Genomic DNA, 11,289 nt, shown 5'->3' with positions numbered 1-11,289 from the left:
CTACCTTGATGCCCCATACCATCAAGAGGTATAACTCTAATACCATCAAGAGGTATAACTCCAATCCAATAGCATGTAGCTAAAGTGTGAATTGGTAGAAGAGTAGATATGAACCTCTACACAAGAGACTATAGCATAAGCCCTCAAGCCTCCAAGCCTCCAAGCCCCCAAGCTCCCTTGAGTGTGCCCCATGCCCCTATTATATAGGAGGGCCCTCAAGTGACTCTTGACTTTCCATTCCTCATGTGTGACCCTTGGATGCGTGACCCTAACCTTAACCCTTAATGTTAGTCCTAACCCATGCTCCACTAGAGCTTGTTCCCATGCTCTCATGCTCACAAGCCTAATGTGGGTTAGCCTCCTAGTATATGCACACATAATGTGTATATAACATAGCACACATAATGTACATATAACACCCTAGGAGGTGCAAGAGACCCTTTGCCTTTGCGGATGCTGACTCAGTCCTGCAGACCTCTTCATCGATGCCAGAGCAAGGTGAAGCTTCCCAGACAACATGCGGCCCCCCAACAGGAAAGTCCGCTCGGAAAGGTATTGTGCTCCTCTTACGTGTCTGCTGCATGCACATATCCTTCTTACACATCTCCTCCATTGGCTTTTGTTTGCACATTGTTTCCCTGTCAATGCATGCTCCCCTTGAGAACTAACGTTTGCTTGTTCTCTTATTGACAGCGTCATCTGAGTACATAAAACTCTCCCATTTTTGCTACTCAGCAGGCTGAGTTGCATGCTGAGTACGGCTTGAGCATGGAGGGCAAGCTGCCCAAAGACCTTACTGTCGAGGATTTGCCACCTGAGGAGTGGCTGACTGTCTTCAAAGTTCCTGAAAAGAAGAATACAAAGGTCTTCCTGCACATATGGTGCAGGATCACCTATACAACGCTTGCCATCTTTTGTATCAGAAAGTGTACCAGGCTTCCCCCTCTAATGGTGGGGAACTAATGACAAAGTTTGCTAGGGGGTTTGCCTTTGAGAATTGTGCAGCTGCTAAAGCTCAACCCGAAAGTCACAAGATTGCATGGGCTGTGGTGGGTGGTATGGTCTTGGAGAATGTGAAGTCTCAACGGGGAGGTTTGAATCGCAAAGTGAGGAAGTTCATGTTTGATTACGGTGTTTCTGTCTTATATGGACAAACAGAGCATGCTGTGACTCCTACGCCTTGACAGTGTCTAATCACCCTGCAAAACCGACTGAGGTTGCATCCCAGTCCCTATACATATAATGGTTAGGTAGAATTGCTGAAGATCTTGATGGGCAGGCCCATATTGCTGAAGCAAAGGTTGGTTCTGCTAAATTGGTCTTAGCAGAGAAGAGGGATTTGTGGCTACGCAAACGAAGGCACCTATTCAGCCTATGCCCCGATTATAGTAGATATGGAGAGACTTAGAGTAGACATGGAGGTATTAAAAGCATCTCCCCTAGAAAATAAAGCTCTCATTCTCAAGAAGGAAGCTGAGATAGGAGTGCTAGAGAGGGTGGTCCCAGTGGCTTCTGGTGCTGTGACGTCTGCTGCAGAGATGAAGGAGGAGGTGTCCACTATGCAGGTACTTTTGAAAACTCAAGCATTTTTCTATCCTTTAAGTAGTGGTCCAAGCACTTGCAAGTGATTTAAGCACTTGAAAGTGCTCATACATTTACACCACTTTGCAAGTGCTTGTTTCACTTGCAAGTGCTTAGAGGTCATCGAGTTCATAGAACACTCATAAGTATTGAGACCACTTGCAAGTGATGTGACCACTTGCAAGTGTTATACCACTGTAAATGCTTACATCACTAGCAAGTGCATAGATATCATGCAAGTTCTTAGAAGTTTAACAAGTGCTTAGACAACTTGAAGGTGCTATGACCACTTGCAAGTGGTCATACCACTTGCAAGTGCTAAGGCCACTTGTAAGTTTTCATGCCTTTTGCAAGTTCTAAGACCACTTGCAAGTGTTCATACGACTTGCAAGTGCCTAGGCCACTAGCGAAGTTCAAGACCACTTGCAAGTGTTTATACCGCTTTCAAGTGCTCATACCACTTGCAAGTGCTTAGACCACTTGAAGGTGCTAAGACCACGTGCAAGTGGTCATACCCCCCCTCAATACCAGCCATGAAAAAATGAGCTTGGAATGGGTGGTATTGGACATATGAAATAAAAATAACTTGCCTTTATAACATTAGGCTCACAAGAATGTTCATGGTGGTGTGGTTATCTAGGACTTACAACTATGTTCCTAGAGCCTTAGAGACTAATACAATGATGCCATCTAAGTCTTTATTTGATGTCGATGAAGATGTACACCTTAATGATGGTGCACCCCACTCTTTGTGCTTGCTTGACCTCTTGTAGTAGTTAACATTCTTTGGACATACATGCCATTGCTTCCACATGCTTTCCACGACCATTCTCACACAATGATCAACACAAGGCTGGCACTCTTGCTTAAGTGGTTTTCATATAGGTGTTCCTTCAACATGCTTGATGCTTCTCTACATACCATACCTCCTCCATGGGCAATGAGGGAATTCCTTAGAGTAATGGTTATGAGGTAGATTTATATGGGAAAGGGAAAGGGAGGGTCTTACCACTTGCCTTATAGATTGGTCAAGGGTAGTGTCTACTCCATAATTACAACAAGAGATTTTGTGCATGTTGGTTACATGATACCCATTAGGGTTTGAAAGTACAAGCTTAATGAAAGTGAGTAAGTGGTTGAGGTAAATTCTCAAACCAATAAGGCACATCATTCTTGGCTTAAGAAGTTGAGGGCATGGCTCATAATGTTGCCTATGCAACTTACAAATACAATGCCAAGAAATGGCACATAATTCTTGGCTTAAGAAGGTGAGGGCATGGCTCATAATGTTGCCTATGCATCTTACAAATACAATGCCAAGAAATGTTTTATCAAAAACATGACCATCAACAAGGTAGAGCACTTAGGGATGCTATGCTCAATCTTAAAACTCATCTTAGAAGATAAAAATGCTGAGTATGCAGCGGAATAACATGCCATATAGGCTTGGGAAATGAGAGCATATGGCTTATGACATGCCTATGCCTCTTACAAACAAGAGCCTCAAGGGGGTGATACACAAAAACATTAAAGATGAGCACTTAGTGTACATGTGCCCAACTTTAAACCACTCAAGGAATTGAGTTTGATGATAAAAAACCATAAAACTTCAACCTCTTTGGCTTATGGGATGAAGACAATGGCTTATGGTTGCACCATTTCTCCTTGTTGAAAGCTTGCCAAGGTAAGCATAGAAGCCGGTTGATGATGAAGACTTATAATGTGGCACTTATGGTGTGTTCCTGGCCTCCAATATTGATGAAGAAGAGCATCCTTAGTGTTAAAGACATCCTCCTTTGATGGTTATGACCACTATTAGTGTTGAGCAACACTATTAGTGTTTATGAACACGATTAACAAACTTGAGCAAGCTTTCATGGAGAAAAAAACAGTAGGTGCCTGGTTTCTCGACTCCCACGATCGATTCAGCTCGCGATTAGGGCTGAGATTTGAGATCCTAAGTCCTTAGGTCATGGGATTTAAGAGCCCTAACTTACCTCAGGCCTATGGTGCCCACAGGCGGCGTATTGGTGTACGATAGTAGCAGCACAGAAGAAATGACGCCGGCATGCTCAGAGCTCATGCCGGCCTGCTCAAAGAGAAAACCTAGCAATTGATGGTATAAAGCTGAGAGCCCATGAGCCTTCTTCAACTTCCTAGTTGAAAGCACGCCGAGATTCGTCCTCTTCAAGCTGCTGGAAGGCCTCTCCTGGCTGGGGATAGATGAGATGCACTCTAAAAACCACCTTTTTGACCTATTCTAAACCTTGCAAGTTGCCTAGCTCTAGATACCATGATAGAATTTTTGGTGCTTATGCTAGATCAAAAAGATGTGGAGGAGAGAGAGACCCAAAATACAAAAAATATCTTGCTTATTAAGTTGCTCAAAATACAACCTAAGCTTCATGCTCATACAAATGCCTTTGACATGTGCCTTTAAATAGGCTTGCTAGTGGCCTAGGGTTAGGTGGCTCCCTTAGGACCATTCACACCCACACACCTTCTAAACCCTTTTTCACTAAGGCTCCAAGGCCTATATCTCAATACACATATCATCCACTCATATCCCATATCATTCATTTACATCCTGATTCACATGACATCACATCTCATCCATTCATTCACATTTATCTGATTCACATCACATCTCATCCATTCATTCACATTTATCTGATTCACATCACATCTCATCACATCTATTCACCTCACATTCTCATCACCTCTATTCACACCACATCCATTCATCATCTATCTGATTCACATCTTATCTCATCACATCTATTCACCTCATATTCTCATCACTTCTATTCACATCACATCCATCCAATCACATCCATCCAATCATCATCTATCTTCTTCACATCTATTCACCTCATATTCTCATCACATCTATTCACCTCATATTCTCATCACTTCTATTCACATCCATCCATCCAATCATCATCTATCTTCTTCACATCTAATCCATCCAATCATCATCTATCTTCTTCACATCTAATCTCATCACATCTATTCACCTCATATTCTCATCACTTTTATTCACATCACATCCATCCATCCAATCATCATCTATCTGATTCACATCTTATCTCATCACTTCTATTCACATCCATCCATCCAGTCATCATCTATCTGATTCACATCTTATCTCATCACATCTATTCACCTCATATTCTCATCACATCTATTCACCTCATATTCTCATCACTTCTATTCACATTCACATCACTTCTATTCACATCACATCCATCCATCCAATCATCATCTATCTGATTCACATCTTATCTCATCACATCTATTCACCTCATATTCTCATCACTTCTATTCACATCACATCCATCCATTCATCATCTATCTCATTCACATCACATCTATTCACCTCATATACTCATCACTTCTATTCACATCACATCCATCCATCCAATCATCATCTATTTGATTCACATCTTATCTCATCACATCTATTCACCTCATATTCTCATCACTTCTATTCACATCACATCCATCCATTTATCATCTATCTGATTAACATCACATCTATTCACCTCATATTCTCATCACTTCTATTCACATCACATCCATCCATCCATCATCTATCTGATTCACATCACGTCCATCCATCCATCACCTCATATTCTCACCACTTCTATTCACATCACATCCATCCATTCATCATCTATCTGATTCACATCACATCTATTTATAGAATTTAAGAGAATTCTAATTTTTGATATAAATATTCTTTACGCATGATTTATGCATAATTTAATTTTAAGGAAAATAACACTTTTGAAATAAAAATAAATCTTTTATGCATCTTTCTATGCATGAAAGTAACACTTTCATAATAAAAGAAAATTATTCCTTTATGCATAAGAATAATAATAATCAATATGCATCTTCTATGCATGAAAATGACACTTTTAGAGTATAGAATTGATAGGAATTACTCTTTTAGCATAATAAAAGATAATTCTTATTTCCAAAAATTTTGCCATAACCTCCTTTGTATGGCTGACCATTTTTCAATTTTTCTTACTTAATTTTGTTTTAAAAATTAACTGTAATTGATTTAAAGTAATCTATGCTAATCAAAATTCACTTATAAAAGAGAAAACATTATAAAAAGTTTAATTCCAACAATTTTCACTTAACTAGGATAAAGAAGGGTTGATTCTAAGAAGAGAGAGGGGAAAAGCCTTTCGATCAAGGCATAACATCCATTTATCACTTCAAACAATCATAAACATTAGAAAAACATAAAATCAATAAAGAAAAATACAAGAATCTCTACTTACATAATTTCTTGGAGCTTTCCTTTGGCTTGATGGTTTGAGGATTCAACTCTTGTTTGTAACAAGAAAAATACAAGAATCTCTACTTACATAATTTCTTGGATCTTTCCTTTGGCTTGATGGTTTGAGGGTTCAACTCTTGTTTGTAACAAGAGTGGCCACTTCAAAAACTAGTGAATTATTAATAAATTCATAGTTCTTGGCTTGGGAGGAGCAGAGTAACAGTGCATAAAACACTATTTAGTTTCAACAAAGGGGAGGGCTTCTATTTATAGAAAAAAGTGAGCCTCTAACCAAGCAAACTGATTCTAGAATTTTTCAGATCAGTTTGGTCAATTTTTGACCATTTTTAGGTCAGTTTTGCTCACTTTTTGGATCTAGTTGAAACATGAGAGAGGAGAGATGAAAATATCTCATTATTTGGGAGTTTAAAACTCATTCAAGCACGTGAAATAGGCACCCTCTTCATGAGGGGAATTTCCCCATGCAGAGGTGTCAAAAATGCATCATTACTTCTAAATATCTCCCTTTTTTAACTATTAACCTTGTCATTAGTCAACTCTTCATCTTATGTGAGTATTTACTCATTTTTGGAGGATTTTTCTTTTATTTCTTCATTTATCTCCTCCCTACATTTGGATGAATCTTATTGGTCCATAGGAACCTTAATTTAAAATTTTGAAAAAATCTTCACCCCCAGGATAATGGCTCTTGAACAGATTATACTTAATTTCTAATGCACCTTCTGAAACTCTTTTTGAACTTCTGTTTCAGGGGAACTTATTTTAATAAGATGAGATATCTTTCTATCCAAAAATATTTATAATGATACTTTCTATGCATAAATTCAATTTTAATGAGAATGATACTTTTGAAATAAAAATATATCTTTTATGCATCTTCCTATGCATAAATTCAATTTTAATGATAATAGAACTTTTGATATAAAAATAATTGTTTTAGAATGCATAAAGGCACGGAATTACTCTTTTAGAATAACCTAAACTTTAGTTCCACAAAATTTAAGAAAATTTTGCCATAACCTCCTTTGTATGGCTGACCATTTCTAAATTTTATCATCCAATTTATGACTTGAATTAATCCAATTTGAATTATATCTCTAATCTACTCCATTTTCCAAAAATCAAGAGAGTAAACAATGAAAAGAGTTTAATCAATCTTTCAATTAAACTTTCAAGGATTGAGAAGGGCTGAATTGTAAAGAAGAGTAGGAGGTGGCCTTTCCATCAAGGCATAGCATCAGATTTTAATTCAACATTTACAAAGCATAAAATTTGAGAAAACCATAGATTTAAAATTTTACAATAAGTAAGAATTAAGCTTACATAGAACTTGTAAGCTTTCCTTTGGCTTGAGGGATTGAGGGTTCTACTCTTGTTTGCAGCAAGAGTGGCCACCAAATTCACTTGGAGAGGATTAGGCCAAAAAACAATTGAATTATCAAGAAATTCAATGATGTTAAATGGCTCAAGACCGAAGAAGCAGAGTAACAGTGCATAAACACCATTAAATATTTAAAAAGAGGGAGGCTTTTATTTATAGGAAAAAGTAAGCCTCTAACCAAGCAAACTAATTTTAGAATTTCCATATCAGTTTGGTCACTTTTTGACCATTTTTAGGTCAGTTTAGCTTACTTTTTGGATCTAGTTGAAACAGGAGAGATGAGGGATGAAAATATTTCATTATTTGTGAGTTTAAAACTCCTCCACACATGTGAAATAGGTGCCTCCTTCATGAGGGGAATTCCCCACACTGAGGTGTCAAAAATGCATCATTTCCTCTAAATATCTCTTCTTTTTTAACTAATAAACCTTGTCCTTATTCAACTCTTCATCTTATGTGAGTATTTACTCATTTTTGGGAGATTTTCTTTTATTCTTCAATTTATCTCCTCCCTGCATTTGGATTAATCTTATTGGTCCATAGGAACCTTAATTGGAGCATAATTTAAAATTTTTTAAAAATCTGGACCCTTAGGCTAAGGTCCTTTTTAACTATTTTCAATTAATTTCAATTGCACATTGGAAAGTTCTTTTTGAATTTCTGTTTCAAGGGAAACCATTTTAGACACTAGGAGGATTTTTATATCCAAAAATATCTCAATTTTGAATTACCTCCCTCTAGATATTTTCTCTCTCTAGGCCAAAACAGGGTAAAATAGGATCTTTCTTTTATTTCAGAGAGGGGAATAATTGTAAGATTAGAAGGGGAGGTTCTTACACTTTCACACCTCATAAGCTGGAGGGAGGAATCTTACATCCTACCCCACTTAAAAAATGCGAGATGTCCTCATCTCGCAAAATTAGAGGATAACTCTTTTCCTTAAGATCCAACTGATTCTAGGGTTCCTTATAGTCTGGTGAACCCAACAGAATCTTGGGATAAAGATACCTTATATAGAACTCATCATTAGATAACAATTCACTTAGATTATAACATTCAAATCCTTATCACAATAATGGTCCATTAGACCGAACTTTCTATCTGAACAATCCTCCATGGAAATTTTCAATTATACAGATTTTTAATTTGACATCCCTTAACTTGATCTACTGGGTCAAGTGTTAACAGCAGCAATCTGTAAGCACAATCCACTAATCTCATAGTGATTTGCTGAAGTCATTAACGTCATTCCAGTTATGAACATCATCACAAGGACTCGTCCCATTCATCCTCATTATGGTTTTGCTCAGCTTATTACATTTCAATCAAAATTCAGGAATCATTATTTTTTAATTAGAATCCAAATCAACTCATCAATACATTCGAATTCATCATCTAGATAGCATTTATGCTTATAATTTCAAGTCTTAGATTTACTCGTATATACTGCTAGTAAAGAGCTGCAGTTATACCCTCGGTATATACGCGTAGTCACGATCCTTGGAATTATAAGGTAAATACCATCATGTCTAGGCCTCAAGCAAGTCAGGGATTCCATGCAATTGCGATACTTCCATTTGAAGACCCAACTACTAATTTATGATTTTCAGTCTAAATAACAATTTGTATGAACTTTATCACGCAATTACAATCTTTTAAGGCTTCTTCATAAATTTTTGACATTTTTGGCTTCTCAGTTGATCCTCATTAGCCAATTTGCTCTGATACCAGCTGTAAGATCCCTGAAAGCACGGGCCATTCCTCCAAGATAAATTTTTCTCTAACGTAGTCAAAAGCCTTAACTAACTGAACTGATCTGACCGAACCCGTAAGTGCCATAGTCAGATCAGGAAAAATGCACTTGGATCATAGAGACCAACACTTTTTTCCTCATTGAGAGGCACAACCGTTGATTCATTCATATCCATCACATTCATTCTCATCACCATTATATCACATCACTTCTATCCACATCATATCTCATTCATACACATCTCATCTCATTCATCCACATCCATCCAATCATTCACATGTACGATTACTCACATCTATCTATACATTCATATCTATCACATCACATTCATTCATATCCATCGTTTTCACATTCATTCAAATTCATCACATTCACATTCATTCATATTCATCACATTCACATCCATTCTTCACTTATACATTTACATCCATTTTCATCACATTAATAAAATTCATGGTGCTTATGCTAGATCAAAAAGATGTGGAGGAGAGAGAGACCCAAAATACAAGAAAAGATCTTGCTTATTAAGTTGCTCAAATACAACTAAGCTTCATGCTCATACAAATGCCTTTGGCATGTGCCTTTAAATAGGCTTTCTAGTGGCCTAGGGTTAGGTGGCTCCCTTAGGACCATTCACACCCACACACCTTCTACACCCTTGTTCACTAAGGCTCCAAGGCCTATATCTTAATACCCCCCATCAATACCAGCCATGAAAAAATGACCTTGGAATGGGTGGTATTGGTGGACATATGAAAGAAAAATAACTTGCCTTTATAACATTAGGCTCACAAGAATGTTCATGGTGGTGTGGTTATCTAGGACTTACAACTATGTTCCTAGAGCCTTGGAGGCTAATACGATGATGCCATCTAAGTCTTTATTTGATGTCGATGAAGATGTACACCTTACATTAGGGAAAGGTTGAGGTGTATAGGGGCCCTTTAAGATGCCATGTGATTAAAAGGTTATTAAGGAAAAGGGCCAATCATGTGATGCCATGTATACAAAAATGTTGGGTGATTAAAGGTGGTTAAAAGATTCTCTAGAAGATGCCTTTTGTACTTTTCATTCCCAAAAAGTGGGGGGGAAAGTTTTTGAAATTTCGGGCATCCATAACTTCTACATATGAGCTCAAAATTTGTTGGAGATTAGAGATCCAGAATCTACTCGTTGAGCTCTTTCCATAGATATGTCACATGATATGGTTTGGCCCATTCAATTTTAAATTCAATTTTGGCGAGAAACTTAGAAATTCAAACTTGTAGCCATTTGAAGAATAAGAAGGTATCTAAAGTCAAAGAAACTTAACATTTTTAACAAAAAGTCATTAAAATCATAATATGGCAGCTTAAAGGGTCCCTATAGACCTCAACCTTCCCCTAATGATGATGGTGCACCCCACTCTTTGTGCTTGCTTGACCTCTTGTAGTTGACATTCTTTGGACATACATGCCATTGCTTCCACATTGCTTGACCACTTGTAGTTGACATTCTTTGGACATACATGCCATTGCTTCCACATGCTTTCCACGACCATTCTCACACAATGATCAACATAAGGCTGCCACCCTTGCTTAAGTGGTTTGCATATAGGTGTTCCTTCAACATGCTTGATGCTTCTCTACATACCATACCTCCTCCATGGGCAATGAGGGAATTCCTTAGAGTAATGGTTATGAGGTAGATTTATATGGGAAAGGGAAAGGGAGGGTCTTACCACTTGCCTTATAGAATTGTCAAGGGCAGTGTCTACTCCACAATTACAACAAGAGCTTTTGTGCATGTTGGTTACATGATACCTATTAGGGTTTGAAAGTACAAGCTTAATGAAAGTGAGTAAGTGGTTGAGGTAAATGCTCAAACCAACAAGGCACATCATTCTTAGCTCAATAAGGTGAGGGCATGGTTTATAATGTTGCTTATGCCTCTTACAAATACAATGCTAAGAAATGTAAGATTCCTCCCCAGCATCTTCCCCTGTAATCAAATCCCTCTTCAGAAATATGAAAGATCTTGTTTCTACGAGTTTTGGCCTAGAGAGAGAAAATCTTCTAGAGAGTGGTAATTAAGTTTTTAAATATTTTTGGATAGAAAAATATCTCATCTAATAAAATAAGTTTCCCTGAAACAGAAGTTCAAAAAGATTTTCAGAAGGTGCATTAGAAATTAAGTATAATTTGTTCAAGAGGCATTATCCTGGGGGTGAAGATTTTTTTGAAATTTTAAATTAAGGTTCCTATGGACCAATAAGAT

This window comes from Cibotium barometz, chromosome 14 (genome assembly GCF_041138505.1).
Source record: "Cibotium barometz isolate CiBa-2024 chromosome 14, ASM4113850v1, whole genome shotgun sequence".
Taxonomy (NCBI): Eukaryota; Viridiplantae; Streptophyta; class Polypodiopsida; order Cyatheales; family Cibotiaceae; genus Cibotium; species Cibotium barometz.
The sequence above is the reverse complement of the archived record's forward strand: the minus strand, read 5'-3'. Positions refer to the sequence as shown.